Here is a 24,879-nt window from a genome sequence, read left to right on the forward strand (position 1 = left end):
AATCAGTTAGATCATAATCAGCTACAGTAGATCATACAATATTCATCATACTTGCACTTTATATTCTTTATTTAATAATTAAATTTTAGTTTAGTTTGATTTTTGTTTCTATGTTGGGATTTTGGTACTTCAAGTTTACTACATAAAACTAATGTGCATATAAATACATATGTCTACTTATTTAAACTTTATTATAACAACCTTAACTATTTTATTTATATTATAATTAATGTATATATAATTATTTTACTTAACATATATATATATATATATATTACTTATTTTAAAATCTATCTAAAAGAGTATAATTTTTTTAAGTAATATTATAATCATATATCTCATAAAAATAAATATAAAAATATATAAAATAACACATTAAAAGTTTATATGGATTTCACGGATATGATAATATATTTACTAGATAATAGTATACTTAATATTTAAGGATACTAATCAAAATATCACTTGCCATATATTTTAATATATATATATATATATATTTAGTACATTTCCTTGTGATTGTAATTCATGAAACATTGCTATGAACACCATTATAAAATTTTCAAAAAAGGGTGATAACAATATCTATAAATGTTATATAGCTTGAATAGAATAATAGGGATTCATCTTTGTATCGGACTTTAAAGTAATGCATATGAGGTGCACAATAACAAAGTATATAAATTATGAAAGTTATTGGTCGAGCGTCTATGATTAGATTTCACTTTAGAGACCTTATGCAATATTGCATATTCATACTCTGTCTTGGATCTAATAAAATTTTCATTAGTTACGTCCTTGATATCATTTAACCAACATACTAATTCATATATATATACACTACAAGAAAACAGGACAAAACCGACTGTCAAAAACGGTCGGTTAAGAGGCAAAACGGTTGGTTAAAAGGGTCATAACCGACCATAGGACGTGGTCGGTTTTAACCTGGTCGGTTATGACTTTTGGTCGGGTCTAACCCTCATAACCGACCAACACAGTGGTCGGTTAAGTGCCTGGGCATTTTACTAAAATGTGGGGTAACTGTGTACACGTGGTAACACGTGTGCACACGTGTCGCCACGTCACTGAGTCATAACCGACCACAGGTGGTCGGTTATATCTATTTTTAAAATGTTGACTGGAACTCATAACCGACCGTGGTCAAAGTGTGCACATCGGTCGGTTTTATTTCAGAAGCTAACTTAAATGTCATAACCGACCGTCCTAAAACCGACCACCCTCTAAAGAAGAAGGTCGGTTTTATGAAGAAGGTGGTCGGTTATGTCACCTGACGGTCGGTTTTCTGGGTTTTGTAATGGTTAAAAGTGGTCGGTTATGCCTACTGTCGGTCGGTTTTAAGGTCTGATTTTAAAAAAAAATTGCAGATTTTTCTGTAGCCCCTGGATACCAAACCAAATCAATACACAAATCCAATCCAATCACAACCAAACAACCAAAACAAACAACAATGATAATCATTAAACTATACTACTCAAAATTATTCGCAAAAACTAGTAAATTTCATAATTAAACCATAGTAATTAAATCCAATGCAAACATTCACAAACTCCGATAATCGGAGGATTAAACCGTATCATTACATCATTATAAGCAATCCTAAATAACCGACAAAGAACCATCACAACGTATTATATTACATCCCATAACCATCAAATTACAATAGTCTTAAAACCGATCAATATAAACTAATCCGACAAATCAACATCGGACGATCCACCGCCATCACCGCCGTCATCACCGCCTCCAGCACCGCCGCCATCATCAAAGTCCTCATCATCGGAGGTCTCATCCTCGGACGTGTAATCCTTATCGACTTCCATAGCACGCCGATTGTTTTCCTAGATACACAAGTTTAATTAAACTAGTTAAAAAGAAGAAACAAAATTTACATGTGAATGAAAACAATAAATAAACAAGAAGGTCAAAAATTATACCTCCGCAACACGAGCTTCCGTCTTTTGGACGATATATTCAATCAAGGAGCCCACGATATGCATGATCTCTCCACCGATAAGGTTATTCCATTGCAACCTTTGGCTAGGATCGGAGGATGGATCCGAGGCCTCGAGAGCGGTATGTGCGAATGTAGCTATTTCCGCATCGGAAAGTTGGCGAGCAAACCGATTTGGATTAGCACGGATCTCTGTAAGCACATTCCTCACGATGGCAAGATATACATTGTCGGGGATGGCTTCACGTTGTCTCGGAGCAGATGAGGATGAGCCGGCTTCATTCCGTGGGAATCTCGGTACCGGGTAGCAAGTGTATGCAAGAGATCGGTGGCCCGAGCATTGGGGAACCCCACCACATAATTCTTTTTCGGCTTTGTACCTTGGGGGACCTCCGATGCTTCCATCCACCAATCCCACGGCTCATCCCGATCACCCGTTTTTGTAACCTCCACAGGCATGCGCTCGAGAATGGCGGCATATCGTTCCTACAAGTTCATTTAAAACAATTAACGATGCATTTAAAATCAAATAAAAATACATATAAAATCACATATAAAAATGCATTTAAAATCACATAAATACATATAAAATCACATATTAAGGATGCATTTAAAATCACATAAAAATGCATATAAAATCACATATAAAAATGCATTTAAAATCACATAAATACATATAAAATCACATATTAACCCTCATTTAAAATCACATAAAAATGCATATAAAATCACATAAAATGCATTTAAAATCACATTAAAATACATATAAAATCACATATTAAATATGCATATAAAATCACATTAAAATGCATTTAAAATCACATTAATATATATATATATAATCACATATTAAAGGTGCATTTAAAATCACATAAAAATGCATATAAAATCACATAAAAATGCATTTAAAATTACATTAAATACATATAAATCACATATTAAAGATGCATTTAAAATCACATAAAAATGCATATAAAATCACATGAAAATACATATAAATTCACTTATTAAATATGCATTTAAAATCACATAAAAATGCATATAAAAAACATAAAAATGTATTTAAAATCACATGGAAATACATATAAATTCACTTATTAAAGATGCAATTAAAATCACATAAAATGGTCATAAAAGTACATAAAAATTACCGCAATACGCATGGTGGCCGGTGTAGTGTAGACGGGATTTTCCGGATCGGATCCAACTTTTCTATGACATTTATCCCACACCTCGAGTCTCGTCGGCTTTTTCTTGTTCTTGTTCGTCATTACCTTCCAAAATATTAAACAACTTATATTAGCATGTCCTAATAATTAGTTGATTATATTAAATATGGTAAACGTGTATGTATGTGTGTGTGATGGAATATAATAATATTACCTCCCGAAATTTATTGAATGACCTTGCACCGGCACTATGCAATCTTTCAACTTGTTGCCGGTTGGTGGATCCAACCGATGAGCGATGCAAGTGTCCTTCGTTCTTCTCCCAATACTCCAAAAGATCCTTCCAAAAAGGAACGGACCAATAAGGCGGCTTCAAAGACAACTTGCTCACGCCCTCCTCCCTTGCTTTTCGCTCCACCCTCTTCTTAAGCTCGTTCAAAGTCCTTTTTATCGTCACTTTAATGTGATCTTCCACAATTTTTTGGGCCTTTGAACGGCTTTGCCCCTTAAGATGCCTATAATATTTCTAAAATTGCAAAAAAAAAAGAAAACGAGGATAAATGCATCATAAAATCAAGAAATAAATGATAATTACAAAAAAAATTAACTTACTTGAAACTCCTCGACTCTTGCATTCAACCAACCCGGGTGACGTTCTTCGATATCAGTATAAGTGTAACGCCCAAGAGGCCACTTCTCCCGAATCATAGCCAAAAGCGTTTTCTTAGTCGTATCATCTTCAATACTATATTTAAACAAAAGAAAACAATAAACATTAACAATTCACATAACAATATTGAACAGAACCAAAAATATAAACATATAGGAATAATGCCATTTAAAAACTTTTTAACTTACTGTACATCGGAGATATCAATGCGATATGGCTTTAATGGCGGTTTCTCTCCATATATGTCACTCAAATGTGATCGAGGTCGCCTTCCTCGCCATTCTCACTCCTCCGCATTTGTCATGTGCCGAGTCGGATCATTCGGATCCGAATCCGAATCCGTCGGCTCATCCTGCAAATACAAATTCCCTCCTTTTCCCTTTGCACCCTTGCCCTTGCCTTTCTTACTCGCGACTTTGGCCTTTCCCTTGGCCTTTGCCTTCCACTTATCTTTTTCCAGCTCCTTGTCTTTCCCCTTCCTTTTTCTCGCCATCGCCAACACCACAAGACTTATCATAACCAATGTCAACATCCAAGCAAAAAGATCCTAAAATAAATAATAAAAATATATTAGCCAATATGAAAACAAACAAATCGATGAAACGACTTGCATTAGTAAATCACATTACATAAAAAAACATTTAAAATCACATAAAATGCATATAAAATGCATATAAACGTATCCATTTCACAAATTAACGATAAAAATAAACACAACTAATTAGAGAATTATTTAATTACGTAAATTAAACCATTAAATCAACTTAATCTATATATACAACAAATTAAAGTTCCAAACTCACATATAAAGTGCAATATTTATCCATTTTCGAGTACGGATCATGTTTACAAGAGCAAACCCCTACAAATTAACCCTAAAAATACATTTATACTTCTACCTAAACGTAAACAAACCGACAAAAACCCTAAAATTTATACTTATACATATATTCAACAAATTGACAAAACCGACGAATCTTTTACATGCAAAATTTTACATGAAAACTGAAAAATCATATGAACTTCAATTTAAGTGAGAATTATCCATTTCGAGTACTTTTATGTGTTAACGAGAGCAAACCCCTAAAAATTAACCCTAAAAATATATTTATACTTCTAAAAAGAGTAAACAAACCGACGAAACACCCAAAAATTATGACTTTAACCTATATTAAACAAATTGACATAACCGACGAATGTTTAACATGCAAAACTTTACATAAAAACTGAAAAATCAATGAAGTTTGATTTGAAGTGAAACACATCAATTTATGTGAGAATAATACTTTAACAAACACAAAAAACATATAATTAACTTCGAATCATATATATAAACACAAAAAATACATACACATACACACATATATGCAATCGAGTAAAAAAATATCTTAATCATAAGAAAATCTTACATCGTGAGTGAAACCGGAGGCAATGAGAGATGATTATGGGCTCCTTCGTGAATACGCCATTGAATCGAAGTATTTTAGTGAAGTTTTGAGTGTAAGAGAGAGATAGAGAGAAAATAGAGAGATAGGGAAAGAAATAGAGAAAAGAAAAGTGAACCATTTTTTTTATTTATAACAGACTTAAAACCGACCGCCTGGCACTTAAAACTGACCACTAGGTCGGTCGGTTTTAACCTTGAACCCTGTGCAGCATGCAAAACAGTGTCATTTTGCTCTATGCATGGTTTTTTATTTTTCATAAAAAACCCGCATTTTTTTAGGTCGTCGGTTATGACCCAAAGTGGTCGGTTTTATAGTATTTATTTTTTAATTTTTTTTAATTTTAGGGTTTAGGGTTTAGGGGTTAAAAACCCCTAAATTTAAAAAAAAATCTTATAAAAATATGATTATTATTATTTAAATAGCTTAATTTTTGGTACATTTGCTCATTTTTACCACGTCGGTTCATCCGTACGGTTCGATCATGTGTATTTCATAATTTTTATTTTTTTTAATTATTTCACTTTTTTAATCAAAATTGCTAATTTTCTTATAAAAACGTATTTGTGATCGTTCAAATGTGCTAATTTTTTGTGCATTAATATATTTTTACATGAAGTTAACATCCGTACGTTCGATCGTTAAAAATAAATTTTAAAATTATACTTATAGTATCGAATGGTATGTTCAACTTATTCTGTCTACAGAATGCCGACATACTTACTGAAATAATTATATTCCAAATGATTTTGATTATACTATTTTTCAAATAGCCTAATTTTTGGTACATTTGTTCATTTTCACCGCGTTAGTCCATCCATACGGTTCGATCATGTGTATTTTATATTTTTCATTTTTTTTAATTTTTAATTAAATTTGCTAATTTACTTATAAAAACGTAATGGTACTCGTTAAAATGTGCTATTTTTTTGTGCACAAGCATATTTTGACATGAATTTAACATCCGTACTGTTCGATCGTTAAATATACCTTTTAAAATTATACTTTTCCGAACGAATTCATTTAATTTAATTTTTAATTAAATTTGTTAATTTACTTATAAAAACATAATGGTACTCGTTCAAAAGTGCTAATTTTTTGTGCATAAGCATATTTTGACATGAAATTAACATCCGTACGGTTCGATCGTTGAAAATAAGTATTAAAAATGTACTTTGACCAATACTGCTAAAACCGACCGAGCTCAAATATCCAAAGTGATCGGTTTTACACCAGAAGCCAGTTTAATTCTTATAACCGACCACTGTAAAACCGACCGACCATTTAAGGAGACGGTCGGTTTTATGAAGAAGGTGGTCGGTTTTAGGCAAGGAGGCGGTCGGTTCTCTGGGAAATATTACGGTCAAATATTATGATTTTTTGGCCCTAACCGGACGTAAACGCATAAAAACTTAGCATTAAAATCAAAAATTCACAAACCCATTAAAAATTTACTATAACTTATAAATAAAGTATCCTAATCATTACAAAATTTACTAAAAATTATCTTTAAAATACAAATGACGTTATTCAAAATCGTCAAAACCATCATCATCTTCGTCATCATCATCATCCTCATTGTCACCTTCACTTATTTCTTCTTCTCCTTCATTTTCATCTTCGTCATCCTTCAAATCATCTTCTTCGTCTTCTTCTTCTTCACGCCGAATAAACGGTATTTGTCCATATTGTGCAAAATCGACAAAGAGCGAGAACGAGGTCGATGCATTAGATCTATCTTCCTGAAAAGCGTCCTCTATATCATTTTGCGCAACGATAGATTCATCAATTGGGCGAATTTTAGATTTGACCACCGTATATATTTTCGCTTTTGGATCCAATACACTAGGAGCATAATATACTTGTGAGGCTTGACTAGCTAAAATAAAAATCTCATTTGACTTCAATCTTGAAGTCATATCAATTATAATCACACGATTCTTATCAATCCTCACACCATTACCAACACTATCAAACCATATACATTTGAACAAATATACATGATTGCATCCTTGATAAATAAGTCTAATAATTTCTTGTAGTTGACCATAATAATCAAGATTATTTCCGTGCAAATTTCCTTTAACAACAATACCAGAACTGGATGCAGATTTTATTGAAAATTTATATGCATTAACTTGACAAGTCTCAAAAGTCATAACTTTTAATACCGGCCCTTCAAGTAAGTCCCTAAAACGGGTCCTTCCACCTCATCTTTATCAACCTAAATATAATTCAAATCGATGAGACGTTGTAATTATAAGAATTTTAAAAAAAAATCATGCAAATTAAAAATAGATAAATACCTTTTGTTTAAACCAAGTTTTAAATCGACTTTTGACAATACGATCTAAAACTTGAGGTGTTGTTTCCGGGCGTTGTCGCATAACACGATCTTGGTACTTCCTAAAATATAAAGTAAGATCATGCACGTGTCATTAACAATAATTATTACGCATATTTTTTAAAGTAAGATTTTGGTACCTTAGATAAGGTTGAACTTCAGGAGAGTTTAAAAGAACATATTCTTCCGCTAACTCTCGTTCATCATCACTCATGTATCAAGTTCCTTCTTTTCCAAGAGATTGAATTGGATATTTGAACACTTCTAAATTCTCGGAATTTTGCACATCAAACAAAACCTCGTTACGACGTACCTTATTATGGATCGTGTCAGAGGCAAAATTAAAAAGAACAAATATTAAGAATCTCATCCTCCATATATCGTTCGGCAATTAACCCCTCAACCCTTGCTTTATTACCGACTTTTTGTTTTAATTTGCCCAACAAACGTTTAATCGGATACATCCAATGCCAATAAGTAGGTCCAGCAAGTCTAATTTCTTCGGCTAAATGTACAACCAAGTGTTCCATCGAATCAAACCAACTTTGAGGAAAAATCGTTTCCAACAAACACAACGCTTTGATAACCGATTTTTCCATTATTTCCAAGTCGATTTTTGTAACCACGGGTGAACATAAATCTTGGAAAAAGTTAGAAATTGTCGTGATTGCATCGGCAATAGGCGCCGGTAGAAGTTCACGAATTGCGAGAGGCAATAATTTTTGAAGAAAAATATGACAATCGTGCGATTTGAATCCATAAAATGTACACTCCTCAACATTGCAACAACGTGATATATTTGAGGAATAACCATCCGGAAGTTTTAGTGAACTAATCCATTCACACAAAAGTTTACGTTGTTTTCTAGTAAGGGAATAAGGTGTTTTAGGTGACTTTCCTTTCTCATCGATCCACAAATGTGGTAGCGTCCCAAAATGCTTGCAATCCGCTCTTGCTTTTTTATGATCTTTTGACTTTGCCGTATTGACAATAGTAAAAAAATGTTTTCAAAAATATTTTTTTCCGTATGCATGATGTCAATTGAATATCGTAAACTATGTGATGACCAATAAGGTAGTTCGTAAAAGATTGGGACATGAGTCCAATGATGCTCTTCCCCGTATCCGACACTCCTTGCCTTCGAATTAGTCTTTCTGGGTGGTGAAAAAACTAAACCATCAAGCAATTCCTTAACACCCTCACCGGACAAACGACCACGAAACAATCTTCTTTCTTTGTTATCAAACAAATTACTTTTTTGACGGAGTGGATCATTTGATTCAAGGAATATTCGGTTCGTGCCATAGAAACTACATTTTCCATAATATTTTAATTGAAACCCTTGCACGCTTTCAAGACACACTTGACATCCCATCTTTCCTTTACCCGACCACCCACTTATCACTCTCATAGCGGGATAGTCACTAATTGTCCACATAATAGCCGCTCTCATTGTAAAATTTCGTTTCAAAGATTGGTCGTATGTCTTCACCCCGGTATTCCACAATATCTTCAATTCATCGATGAGAGGCCTTAGACAAACGTTAATATCTTTTCCAATACTATTTGGACCCGAAACTATATCGGTCATGAACATATAAGGCGTTTTCATACACATCGATGGTGGAAGATTGTAGACAACTATCACCACGGGCCACACACTATATTTTTTTTCCCGGTAGGGACAAAAGGGTTGAAACCATCGGTCGCAAGACCGAGCCTGATGTTACGAATCTCTTGAGCAAATGAAGGATACCGACGGTCAAAATTTTTCCACTCTTCTCCATCCGCGGGATGACTTATTTCTTCATCTTTCACATCTCTATTTTTGTACCATCTCATGTGATCGGATGTATGTCCCGACATATATAAGCGTTGTAATCGAGGGATCAAAGGAAAGTGTCTTAAGATTTTTTTTGCTATTTTTTTACCATCTTTCCTAGAAACATCCCGATAACGATCTTCACCACATATATCACACACAACTTTATCCTTGTCATCTCCATACAATCATTCTCCCATAAATCAATTTTTTCATATTCAACCCTCAAATCCTTCATAATTTTTTTCATTGCATAATAACTTTCGGGTAATGTTTGTTTTTTTGGTAACACATCCGTAAGAAGTTTAAGCAAACTATCAAAAGCTTTATTACTACAATGCGAGTTATTTTTGAATTCCAATAATTTGGTGGTAAAGCTTAATCTTGTGTACTTTGTATTGCCGGGATAAATAGGTGCTCCATTTTCAACAATAACCTCGTACAATTTTTTAGCACTATCATTTGGAGCTTCTTCTACATTCATAGTTCCCGTATTCGTAGTTTCATAAAATTGATAATTTTCACCGGCTAAATCATGTAACATCGCATTCAAATCTACCGGTTCTTCTACTCTCGAAGGTTCCCGAACACAATAACGGTGATGTAATGTTCGACTACGTTTTCTTCCTATTTTTTCACCGTGCGACGTCCACACGGTATAACCCTCAAGCATCCCTTCAGCGAGCAAATGAAATCTAACATCATCAATCTTTAACCAATTCAAATTTTTACAACGTTTACACGGACACTTCATTGTACCATCTTCCATTCCATTTTCGCTAGCAAATTTTTAAAAAAAATTCTACACCAATTCTATATTCCGGGGTCAATGAAAATTTATCGCTTTGCAATTGATTACCAATTCAACTTCGATCAATGGTTTCCATCTACAATAATATTTTTTAAAATTAAAAAAAACATATTTAACAAATAATTTATCATTAATCTCATATTTATTCATGTATTTCATAAAACACACAAACACACACACTATAATTAAAATAAATGAAACTAACTTACAAATTATCTACTACCAAACTTCAATTCTCACAACAAACATTATATAAAAAAATAAAAACATTAAATACATACAACAATATTTAATACATACACCACCAATATAAACACACACACACATTATTACAAAATATGGAAATAACTTACAATTTTCTGAAATTCCTCCACTTCAATCCTCTGTTTTTTTTAATTTTTTGGCCAAAATCAAGAAATGAGGGATATAACAAAAAAAATAAAAAAAAATAGGCTAAAACCGAACGTCAGCGGTCGGTTTTAGTCAGAAGAATAAAACGACACCGTTTTCTCTATAACGGGTACTTTTTTTGTACTTTAAATTAATTTTTTATTATTATACAAAACCGACCACCATATATGGTCGGTTTTAACCTGCAAAATTTGTGGATATAACCGACCACATGTAGGTGGTCGGTTTTAAAAGTGACACATCAGCAAAACGGTGTCGTTTTTTTCAATAAAACCGACCACCAGTGGATGGTCGTTTTATGTGTGCCACGTCATCGATACGGTATTGTTTAGTTGGCATATAACCGACCACTGACGTCGGTCGGTTTTAAGGTGACCAAATCGACGTCGGTCGGTTTTATCCTGTTATCTTGTAGTGATACATATGAGTTAAGTTAAACTTTAGAGAATTCTTATAAACGGTTGCTATGTAGGTTTATCATGTAAAATATATAAAATATATTATTTTATTATTCTTCTTGCATAAATATAATTATTTTAATGAAAATTTTATAGTAAAAAGTTATAAAATATATTATTCACAAAATATGCTTAGTTTGTGAAATATATATATTCACATTAGTAAACTGTATGCATTTTACAAGATTTTCATTAAAAATGATAGTTATATAAAATGATTCGTAAAATAATATGTTATGCAATATTTTAATTATAAAATATGTATGAACTCTGGAATTTTAAAAAAATAAGGATTCATCTAAATTTCTTCCATACTTGTAAACAAAACTAATTACCAATACTATGTTAGGTTGTGACTTCTTAGTTAATTTTTGTTAGAGTACATTAGTGTTGTAATTCATGTTTGTCCCAACTAGACTCATTTAATTAAAAAGTGGAATTAAGATTAATTAAACTAATTAGAGATGGGCCTAGAGCAGACCTACTCGAATTAGAGCCTTATTGAAGACAATGTTTTCCACCTGCCTTGTAATTCGTTGGTGACGCCTAATGATTAATACGTGCTTAAGAGATATTTATGAGATCCTCTGTAAGAGTATTTCAGATGAAGAACAAACATTAGTTAAATCCTTAATTTGGTTGGTATTTGGATTATGCATTTAACTGGGGATACCTGAATATTATAATTAGTTAATGCAGTAGTATTCGGCAGGCAAAAAAAAAAAGTTAATGCAGTAGTATAATTTAGTTTTACAAGAGTATAATTTAAGCATCTACTGTATTACTATATTTAGACATTTATCTAATTATGGAATCACAGCATGTTACATACACATGCATGCCACATGTGAAATAGTATATTATTATGTGTCAGTCCAAGTTATATACACGTCACATTCATTGTCATTTTAATTTTCATGTTACTTTAGCCAATTATGTGCAGCATTTCGGGTTTCAATGGGTTGATTATTAAGATCTGTTTACTTAACTAACATATTAGTCAATGTTTAATACCTGATTATTCGGCTAATTAACGAGCTGAATCAGGGTAGTTATAACTGCTAAATCTTACTCACCACAATTTTTTTGTCTAACCTGAGTCTTTTTTAATTTTTGTCTCATGCGTCCTTTTCTGCGTTGTTTTTATTTTTCCAAAGTAATAATAGATGTTTCCAATCCTTAATTATTATAGACCGTTTGAGTTTATTAAAATAAATTTCTTTAACTTTTTGTAATGATTAATATTATTTATATGTATAGTACTTATATACCACTACTACATGTTATCTTGGACTTATTGAAAAAGTGAATAGATATTATATGTAAAAGTAATAGAACGAGTTGTTGTAAAAGGGTGATTGATCGTATTTAAACTAATGGAAATTAGAAACAGCATTAAATTTACTAAACTGTGGTGGTGTCAACAGTCAACTGATATAGTGTTGTTAATGACGGGCAGAGTCCTCAGCATCTTGCGGAAGTAAATAACAAGTTAATCAACTTGTAATTAACAAAGGATTAGTATAATTACTTAGATTATTAAACCCAACCGACTTTACCTGAAAAAACTACCAACTGCCGGAGTCTGAACACACTTAAATAATAACACAGTCATACACAAATACACATCAACCGAGTAAATCTATCATGCATTCATGCTTATATAGCTAACTTAATGAGTATCATATAAAACTTTAACAATACAGGTGAGAGAACTCGGACCGGATAAAAGGATTAATTATCCGGTGGATACGGTCTTCAAGAGAAACTAATTGTCCCCATACAGGAACTCATTTTGGTGATACAGATTCATGCACTGCTGCCAAAGAAAATCTAAATTATTCGGAGAGCATAAGATTACACTTTTGTTTTTGTTTTTTTTTAATAATTGATTATACTTTTGTTTCAAGTTCAATTCAATGATCCAGACAGTTCCGTGCTCCTTCCTGGACACGTCAACTAAAATTTGAAACTGTAAGAGTGCACAACACAAAATAAGTTCCCACTGCATCTAAATACATGTAATTTAGACAATTAGTAGAGTTCAAAAAAATGAAAAGGTTAAACCTGGCAGGCAGTTAATGGGCCGCATGAATAAAACTCAATTTTAAGATGTCGGACCCTATATTCTCCACCTGTAAACAGTGTAAGGAGTAGTGCCTAGTCCATAAAATGAACAAAGTTGGGCATAAATTGGTTCCAAAAGTTCGGTTTAAACGGTCAAGAGGTATAATTTAGTCTGAGTCAAGTTAAATATTGTAAGACTCGGCTCGAATTCGATTAAGATAATTCGGACTTGAGTTCGAATTTGAACTCGGCCGAATTTTTAATTTCAAATTCGAATCTCGGCTCGTAAAAAATTTGTTAAGCTCGAGTTCAGATTGAAAGCTCGAACTAATTCACTAAATATTAAAAAAAACTTGAAATATGATCGGTTCGACTGAGTTCGGCTTGAGTTCGACTCGATAATGTTGGGAACCACGGACTTAGGGTGTTACTACGTTTTACGATAAAGGTTACGAAAAGATGATTACCTTGTTAATGGTTGATTCCACGCTCTTCTATTGTATTCCCAAATTCCCTTGAGCGAAGTGTGGCCTCCGTCTTCTCAAGTTATCCTCTCTTCTTGCTCCTTGGTGGCTATAATATGTTTTCACCCAATCCCAAGCAAGAAGAGAATAAGAATATATATAGGCTACAATAGGGACCATGAATAATTAGGTTGGGCCTTTTAATTACATCTTGAGCCTAGCCCAATGTAATTAAATATTAATTCAATCCACTAAAGAATTAATATTTGCACTACCTTTCCTAATACCGTAATTTAATTAATTCGGTTCCAATATTATTTGCTTATTAAATTCCCCATGTTTAAAATATCATATGTCCATTAATTAAATAAATTACTGATAATTTATTTAATTAATATCTTTTATCCTTGATCATCCACTGAACCTTTATTTAATTATGCCAGAATAAATTCCACCTGCAGGGTTTCACATAATTAAATCTTTTTGAGCTTTCAAGGGGACATCATTAACCCGAATATTATCAGGACATGGATTCCTTCAATAAATAATATCCACCATGTATATAATTCCATCACCCAAAATATAATGATATAATTCAAAGAATTATTTCATATATAAATCAAAACATGTAAATAATATACACGTGTCAATTACTATTTCCGGATTAAGAACCTAAGCATTAATAATAACATAGAATCTTAGTTCTCCTTCTTAATCAGTATTAAGGGAACAATTCTAAATTTGATCCTGTTCAATATACACAAAGTATACTAGTATTATTTATTAGTCAATATAAACTAATCTAAATAATACTACAGCCATACCAGTGGATTGTCCAACACCACCTGTGCTGTGAACCTTATTATATTATATAACCGTATTTAACAATCTAATATTCTGTATCCCATTTGATACTAGATTGTTCACAATATATAATATTAGACAACATGTAAACATTCAAATGATTCTCAAATAAACTGGCCAGAAATAAATGTATATACTTCAAATAAATATTTTCAGTATACACTAACAATCTCCCACTTATACTCAAAATATTCTATGTGTACATCAGTGTTTATTTAATCCACTATTACATAAAAATCTATGTGTCCATCCATCTGACTCCTATCGCTTCCACATGCTTGTCAAAAACCTTGGTTGGCAAGATCTTTGTGAAAGGATCTGCTCGGTTGTCTTCTGATGATATGTGAGCCACAACTATATCCCCTCGCTTTACGATTCCTCGTAGGAGATGATACTTACGTTCAATATGTTTAGCTTCTTTGTGGTCTCGCGGTTCCTTTGAATTTGCCACAGCACCAGTGTTATCACAATACACCGTCAAGCTCCTAGGTAAATTAGGTACCACATCTAAGTCCAAAAGGAAGTTCATGAACCATACAGCCTCCTTGGCAGCCTCAGAGGCCGCCACGTACTCGGCCTCCATGGTGGAGTCTACAATGCATTTCTGCTTTACACTCCTCCATATAACGGCTCCACCTCCCAAAGTAAAAACATATCCCGAGGTTGATTTCCTCTTATCCCTATTTGATTGGAAATCTGAATTAGTATATCCCAAAGAAAATAGATCTGAGGCCTTGTAAATTAACATATACTCCTTAGTCCTTCTCAGGTACTTGAGTATAGTTTTTACTGCACTCCAATGTTCCTAAACTGGGTTCGACTGATATCTACTAACCATGCCTACAACAAAGCAGATGTCAGGCCTCGTACATAACATAGCATACATTAAGCTTCCACATGCTGAAGCATAAGGAACTGCTTTCATGCTCTCTATATCCTTAGGTGTCGAAGGACACTGCTTCTTAGATAGAGCAACTCCATGCTTAAAAGGTAAAAAACCTTTCTTGGAGTTCTGCATGTTAAAACGAGCTAATACTTCATCAATGTAGGGCTCTTGAGATAAAGCCAACATCCTTTTCTTGCGATCCCTTATAACTTTGATCCCAAGGATGTATGCCGCTTCACCTAAGTCCTTCATGTCAAATTGTTTGAACAACCATGCCTTTACTGATGACAACATCTCAACATTGTTTCCAATGAGTAAAATATCATCTACATATAGTACTAGAAAAACCACTGCATTACCTTCACTTCTCTTATACACGCACGATTCGCTTGGACTTTGATCAAATCCATATGACTGGACTGCCTGATCAAAACGAATATTCCAGTCTCTAGAAGCTTGTTTAAGTCCATAAATAGACCTCTTAAGCTTACATACCAGATGCTCTTGGCCTTCCTTAATGAATCCTTTTGGTTGCTGCATATAGATGGTTTCTTCAAGACTTCCATTAAGAAAAGCTATCTTGACATCCATTTGCCAAATCTCATAATCGAGATGAGCTGCTATAGATAAAAGAATACGGATTGACTTAAGCATGACTACCGGTGAAAAGGTTTCCTCATAATCGATACCTTCTTTCTGAGTATACCCTTTCGCAACAAGTCTTGTTTTCCAGGCTTTCACCTTTTTATCTAATCCCCTCTTTTTCTTGTAGATCCACTTACATCCAATAGGTTTTATACCTTTGGGTGGTTCCACGAGCTCCCAGGCCTGATTAGAATACATTGATTCTATCTCAGATTCCATCGCCTTTTGCCAAAGATCTGCATCTTTGTCTTGTACTGCCTCTTCGTATGTACGGGGATCATCATCATGTTCACCAGGGACCAAGTCTGAAGACTCTCCCAAAAATATGAATCTATCAGGCTGTTGAACAACCCTCCCACTACGACGAGGCACTGGTGCGGTATTAGTGACAGGTTGTACATTATGTTGTGGTTGTTCTACTTGTACTACAGCTTCATGGGTATTATTTGTCCCTCCCACTAGTTCCTCTAAAACGACACTACTCATGGGTTTGTGATTCATTATATAGTCCTCCTCCAAGAATCTTGCATTGGTGCTAACAATGACATCCCGATTCTTCGGACTATAAAATAAATATCCTTTCGTTCCCATGGGATAGCCTACAAACAACTTTACTTCTGTACGAGATTCTAACTTAGTCGCGTTCTTGTTCAGCACATGTGCTGGACAACCCCATATTCGAATATGTCTTAGACTCGGTTTATCCCCGGTCCACAATTCTAAGGGGGTTTTAGGAACCGACTTAGAAGGTACTAAGTTCAGAAGATAAGCTGTTGTCTCTAAGGCATGTCCCCAAAACGACTTGGGTAAATTCGAATAACTCATCATCGATCTAACACTCTCTAAAAGAGTCCGGTTCCTTCTCTCTGCTACACCGTTCTGCTGGGGTGTGCCTGGTACAGTTAACTGGGATTCTATCCCATTTTCTGATAAATATTCCCTAAATTCTCCAAGAAAGTATTCGCCACCACGATCTGATCGTAGTGACTTGATACTTTTATTAAGTCGCTTCTCCGTTTTAGCTTTGTACTCTTTGAACTTATCAAAGCACTCAGACTTACGGTGCAACAAATAAACGTACCCATATCTAGAATAATCATCAATGAAAGTGACGAAATATTCATAACCACCTCTTGCTTGGATATTCATGGGTCCACATAAATCAGAGTGAACCAATTCTAACAGTTGTTTGGCTCTACTCCCTTTTGCCTTGAAAGGCCTATTAGTCATTTTACCTTCCAAGCAGGATTCACAAACTGGAAATGGCTCCACTGCCAATGAGCTTAAAGGCCCGTCTACTATCAGTCTTTGAATCCTCCTCAAGTTAATATGACCTAATCTCAAGTGCCAAAGATATGTTTGGTTCAAACTAGAAGGTTCCTTTCTTTTAGTAGAGTTAGAAGATGTGTTGTTCAATTTCCTAAATTACAGTTGCAGTGCAGGTTGACTAGGATTAATTATATACAAATTGTCTTGCAATGTACCAGAACATATAATTCGTTTATTCATCATAATAGAAACATTACGATCCAAACAAACATTATAACCATCCAAAGCAAGTTTAAAAACCGAAATTAAATTCCTTCTAAAAGAAGGTACATAAAGACAATTGTTCAAAACCAAAATCCTATCAGAACCAAAAGATAAATGAATAACTCCTACTGCAACTACTGCTACTTTCGTAGCATCTCCCATGAACACGTATATCTCACCATCTCTAAGCATTCTGGATAGTTGGAACCCCTGCATAGAATTACAAACATGATCAGTGGCTCCTGTATCTACACACCAAGTGCTCGTAGATATAGCCGCTATAAATGTTTCTGTAACTAGAGAAAGAGACATACCAGTATTGTTTGTCTTCTTAGGAAGAGGACAATCTTGTTTCCAGTGACCTGACTGTTTGCATCTGAAGCACTTTCCCTTAGGCTTTTTCACACCACCCTGAACTCCCACTGCCTTCACAGCTTTCTGTGTCTGAGCCTTTTTCTTCTTCTTAATACCTTTCGGCTTAGAGGAAGAACCTTTCTCAGCCACATTCACTTGAACACTCTGCCGAAATAATCCTTCAGCTGCCTGAAGTTCTGTCAGCAGTTCCGCGAGACTATATTGCCTCTTGTTCATGTTGTAATTCAAGCGGAACTGCTCAAAACTCTTGGACAAGCTCATAAGGATAATGTCAATCTGGATTTCCCCGTCAAGTTCAGCACCAAGGATCTCTATCTCATTCAGATGAGACATCATCTTGAGAACATGATCCCTTACAGGTGTGCCTTCAGCCATCTGAGTGTTCATTAAAGCCTTCATGGCTACTTACCTAGCAGCCCTATTCTAATCTCCAAAAAGTTTCTTGAGATTAAAGAGCATATCTGAAGCAGTGGTCATAGACTGATGCTGATGCTGCAAAACACCCGACATTGCTTCCAGAATGTAACATCGCGACATTTCATCAGCCTTAATCCACCGTTTATAATACTCTTTCTCATCTTCAGGAGTATCAATAGCAGACTGTTCAGGCTTGGGTTCATAAGTGCAAAACTTGTACTCCTCAACAGTCAACACAATGTCCAAATTTCGTTTTCATTCAATATAGTTAGGTCCGGTAAGTTTGTTATCCTTAAGTATGGTGAATAGTGGATTAAAACCCATTTTATCCTGAGAATCATGCATAAAAACATCACATAAATAAGGGTGCATTAATTATTAAGATCTATTGATTCCTCTAACAATTATTAAAATTTAATGCACTAACATATAAACACCATAAGCTTCTGGTACGCCACGATGTGTGACATGTATACCACCTAATTTTGTTTAAATGTTACTTCGGTCCTATTACTAAACAATATGCCACGTTGGGGTGGACTATATTATTTTTCATAGCTAAGTGTATACCATCATCAAATCTTAAATTATTCGAAATTTATGGAACTTGGTACGCCACGATGGGTGGCGTGTATACCTTCCAATATTCGTAATTTTGCCTTGAATAGAATACTTCAATTCAATATTCATCAATGGTTTGATTTCCAGGTAGTGGAGGAGTCACATCGGTCTCGCTTAAAACCCACAGCCTTACAAGTTCGATGAACCCGTTTTTGACAAAATCGCCCCAAATCAGAAATAAAGAAAATCCGTATCTATTCCTTTCAAAATTTATTAATTTAAGAAGTTTGTTCTAGTAATTTCTATAACATTCTAGACACCATAAATTACATGCCACGATGGGTGACGTATATATAATTTATATTCGTCTTTATGTTAAATTACCTACAACCAATAATGGAGACCATGGGATTTAATTTCATATTAATTCCCTCTCCCACTTAGATTTTTTTTTTATTAAAATTGAGGAATTTTAAAATTAAATGGGGCCCTATGTTGTTATAATTATGTCTAATCATGCATTCAAAATACACACATAATTTTAGCAACATATAACATTTAATTAAAGCAATAAATAAAATTTATGTCCATGTCGTCCTAATTAAGTTAAACATGCAATTTTAAAAGAATTACACACATAATTAACGACACACATAATCAATAAATTAAAGCAATAATTAAAATTTAATGAAAAAAAATAAAATAAAATTTCCACTATTATGGCCCTTGAAAAAAAAATCCAGCTCTAAAAAAAAATCTGCCCCAAGCGCGCCCCGACGCCCCCAGCAGCCCCAGTAGCCCCAGCAGCCTCAGCAGCCCCAGCAGCCCCAGCAGTCCCAGCTGCCACAGCGGCCGCAGTGCGCACGCGCCTGTTGCTTTTCTGTGAGTTTTGTTTTGATTTTGTTCGATCCAAACATCAACAGCAGCCCCTTGTAATCGCACAGCGGAACAAAAAACTACCGGAATTGATTTCCGATCGCACATAACTTTTACAAAATACCCGGAACAATTACAAAAAAAATAGATCTAATACAAAACTAATTTTATAAAATTTATTCTAACACGATCAACCCTCGTGTAAATTACAACCACGATTAAACCACGTGGGATCCAAACACATAATTAAAATATACATGGCCATAATAGTGGATTAACAACCTGCATCAAAACCAATACAAGCAAAACACTATATACACGCATATATAATTACGACATGGACATTATATCATAAAACGTAGAACCCATTACCAGGCTCTTGATACCAATTGTTGGAAACCACGGACTTAGGGTGTTACTACGTTTTACGATAAAGATTACGAAAAGAGGATTACCTTGTTAATGGTTGATTCCACGCTCTTCTATTGTATTCCCAAATTCCCTTGAGCGAAGTGTGGCCTCCGTCTTCTCAAGTTATCCTCTCTTCTTGCTCCTTGGTGGCTACAATATGTTTTCACCCAATCCCAAGCAAGAAGAGAATAAGAATATATATAGGCTACAATAGGGACCATGGATAATTAGGTTGGGCCTTCTAATTACATCTTGAGCCTAACCCAATGTAATTAAATATTAATTCAATCCACTAAAGAATTAATATTTGCACTACCTTTCCTAATACCGTAATTTAATTAATTCGGTTCCAATATTATTTGCTTATTAAATTCCCCATGTTTAAAATATCATATGTCTATTAATTAAATAAATTACTGATAATTTATTTAATTAATATCTTTTATCCTTGATCATCCACTCAACCTTTATTTAATTCTAATTGATATTTTTGGTTAAAATAAATTTACGGCCCTAGTCAGAGCTTATGAGGGGAGTATACATGTTTTGCTCCATAATCAAACCAAATATATATTATTTTCTAATAGACGAAACATTAAAAATTTGGTAGTCGGTCGTTCAATACTTGCTGAAATTACTTAATTACCCTTATTTCATTATTATAATTCTAATTGGTTGATTGGTCTGCCTGTCAATTTTATTTATAATTGATATTGAAGTCATCTTATCCACCAATTTAAATTCTATTTTATATTAAACTCTATATTATTATAATTGATATTAAAGTCATATTCTTCTACCAATTTAATTTTTTTTTAGCCATATACCAATTTAAATTTTATTTTAATATCGAGTTCAATAATATTCTAATTGATATTTTTGGTTAAAATAAATTTAAGCAACTAATTATTATTAGTTGGCTTTAATAATATAATGGTAATCAGGCTAAGACAAAATAAAAAATGCTACTGATCCAGCTAGAAAAACTATATTGTTGAACTTTAATAAAAAAATAATATATATTATTCTTCCAGAAATAAATATATTATAAAATTGATAAAAACAAACACAAAATTAGAATCAAAATATAATTCAACCAACTACAAAATAAAATAATATGTGCTAATTATTCGGACCAAAACAAAATTATCATATAGATACAGACTTAAAAAATATAAAATTAAATTAAAAATAATAAGTTGGAGTTTGTCGGTGTAATGAGCTCAGGTTAAAATAAAATAATATAAACCACTGATTCGAGATAAATCAAATTAATATCAGACTAAACATAATTTGTATCCTACAAATCAGAATTAAAGATTAACTTTTAATTAAAACATAATTACTATTCTTTTTCAACCACACGTAGAATTATTAATAAAACTATATCGTTCAATCAATAATATTCATTTTTAAATATTTGTGATAGTTAATCGATTAAGTAATAACTCGCTAAAATAATTTCTTTTTAAGGTCGTAGGAGACATTGTATTTTTACTCCCAATAAAATAATAAAGTCTTTATAATAATATTTTTTTCCGGGTACCGGGGCTATTACTTTAAATATGTTTAAATACTTAAAAAAGCTATAAATATATACATCTATTAATATAATTATCATGAATCATATCATTTCAAAATATAAGTAAACAATTTAAAATTTTAACTAAAAATAAATATTAAAAAAAATACGATGCCTATCTCGCACGGATTTTAAAATATTTATTATAATAAACACTAACAAATTAACAATTATGAAAAAAATATCTACTAGTTTCGGACTTAAATCGAAAGGAACGGGCAGGGGCCTGCCGATATGTTATTTTCATTGTTGGTTTATTTGTCTGTTGGCCCACGTGATTCTGGCCCAGGATATTGGATTGCCGATGACTTTGACTGTGTTGGTAAAACAGCGTCCTCTCCTCTGCATTTTGCATGGAAAGGATAACTTAAGAACAACCCTTTAAATTTTACTTATCCATCAAAAAATTACATTTCTCCCTGGTCCCATTTTATTTATCCAATTTTTTTTATTGTACATTGACAAGGAGTATTGTTCCGAATCTTTGAAATTAGAAAATTGTCTCCCACCACAAAATATATTTTTTTGAACACGTACAGTTTCCAAAGTTTCACTAAATGATAATTTTCACTAATAGTAACACAAAATTTACTCAAGTGTAAGTTAAGAAAATTAATTAAAGGAAATTGAAAACAGTTCACATTAATAAATTTTAATCTACTAATTATTGTAACGTAATTAATACAAGTATTTATATTATATACAGAACAATTCTTATACATTTTATCTTTCAATTTTTTTTATCAAATTTTTAGCCACAACAATGGTATAAATTTAGGAGGTTTATCTGCATACCTGGTCTAACAAGTCTATATCAAATATGAAATATCTACTTGTACTTCAGCATATGCACGATTCGTTTATAAACAAATGAGCACAACCTGGATATCACTTTCGATTAGGTAATCAAACTTAATTTAATTTGAGCTCGGTTTATTTTTAAAAAAAAAATTAAACTCGACTCAATTCGACTCTAGCACAGGAAAGTACGATCGTATGAGAAAGTTATGTTGATTGATTGAACTAGGAATTCTTGTAGCGTGCTCATTAAACTTTAATATTTTAAATTTTACAATTTCATTTAATTATTTTGTTATTAATATATAATTAATTCTATTTAGAGAGGTGTTGATATTTTATTTATGTTTCATTTTGTGTTGTTCATTTTTTCAGTCAATAATGTTGTTTACACAGTTTTTTCAGTTTATAAATATTGTTTAAGTGATTTGTTTAGTTAATCAATTTTTTTTCACAGATATATTTTTCTACATATATTGCTTAAACATATGAATTCAAAATCAAATTTTGTCAATTAATCCTCTAACTGTATTTTTGTATATAAATCTTAAATATAAAAAATTAGTTCAATATTACTCGGCAATTTGGAAAATTAAAAAAAATGTAAATACTAAATATAAGTTATTTTAAAAACCGTTGAAATGAAAATGACAATGTTACATTTCTACATATATTTTATAAACATAAGAATTCGAAATTAATTATTGTCAATTACTCTCTAACTGTATTTATATATATAACTTAAATATAAAAATTTAGTTCAATATTACTCGGCGAGCGTCGCCTTACGGCGACACCTCGCAGTTTAAAATTTGTTTACATTAAAAAAATGTAAATACTCGTATAAGTTATTTTAAAACTGTTGAATTGAAAACCGCAATGTTTTCCGCAAGGGTTGACTCAGTTGCTTAAAGAGGGGATAACTATCCTCTTGGTCATATGTTCAAATCCCACGCGAGGAGAATTTATGAATATGTCTCTTGAGTCAGAGCCTGTCGCTTAAATGCGGTTTACCTTGATTCACGTGGTTTGTAGGCTATTGCGTGAGCCCGTATGATTTACCCAGTGCGCACCCAAAGGATAACGGTTGTGGGTTACCTACGATAAAAAAACCACAATGTAATGCCTTAATGCATATACAAAACATAAAAATTAGTGCATTAAAATAAAAGTCATTATTCTGCTAAAAGAAATATTAATTCAAAAGTTTATTTTAATATCACTGCTACGCCTCGTAGTTTAAACATTATACAATTAAAATATTTCTTTTATCAATAGAGATCCATATCAATGCTCTATAATTTTGCAAATTTACATAGCATTACATTATCATTTTATTTGATTTATAGCATACTCCCGAATATATTGAATATATATATATATTTGAAATTCTACTTATCTACTAATGTTTGACCATGGTTAATGACTCACAGAAAGATTATATATGGACACTTAACCTAAACAATATTGTTTAGTAAAAAAACTAAACAAATTTTGTTTAGAAAAGAAAAATGAACTAAACAAAATTAATGGAAAGCAAAATCAAAATGCAAAATTACATTTCTCTGAACATCATAATACATCATACATTATACAACAATAATACTAACTTATATACCAACAAAGAAAAGCCAGAGATATATCCCTCTTACAAAGACTATTTGACTATAATCATATCTTACTTTCTAAATCTTTCTCAATTAACAGCATAAAATGTTGTGTTAGATATATTTGTGATGTTATGTCTGATATGATTTGTGTTTAGTTTTCAGATCTTACTTAACAGAACAAATCAATACTTAACTGGAAATCAGTACTTATACTGAAGTCAGGACTTAAGATATCAGAACTTCAGTTATCAGAACTTAAGTTATCAGGAGATATTTATCAGGAGATAATATCAAGACTTAAGGAGACGTTCAGATAAGGAAGGCGGCTGATTGAAAAGAAAGAAGATCGAGACTGAAACAAGAAGAGATATGCATGGAGAAGAATTCTATAAGGAATAGAATACTTGGAAGAAAAGATACCTGATTGATATATATTAGGAAGCAGAATTATATTCGATATCAATTAGAAGATTATCTTGTAACTGTATAGTATATAAACACAGACATAGGGTTTACACTATATGTGTTATCGTAATCGAGATTATTATTAATTGTAACCCTAGCAGCTCTCGTGATAATTTGTTTATCACTGAGAGAGGACAGTTCTTTGTAACAGAGTTTATTGTGCTGAATAAAATCCGTGTTCTGTTACTTGAGTTCATATATTCGATTTGATTGTAGTAAACAC

The sequence above is a fragment of the Apium graveolens genome, chromosome 2 (assembly GCF_009905375.1).
Source record: "Apium graveolens cultivar Ventura chromosome 2, ASM990537v1, whole genome shotgun sequence".
Lineage (NCBI taxonomy): Eukaryota > Viridiplantae > Streptophyta > Magnoliopsida > Apiales > Apiaceae > Apium > Apium graveolens.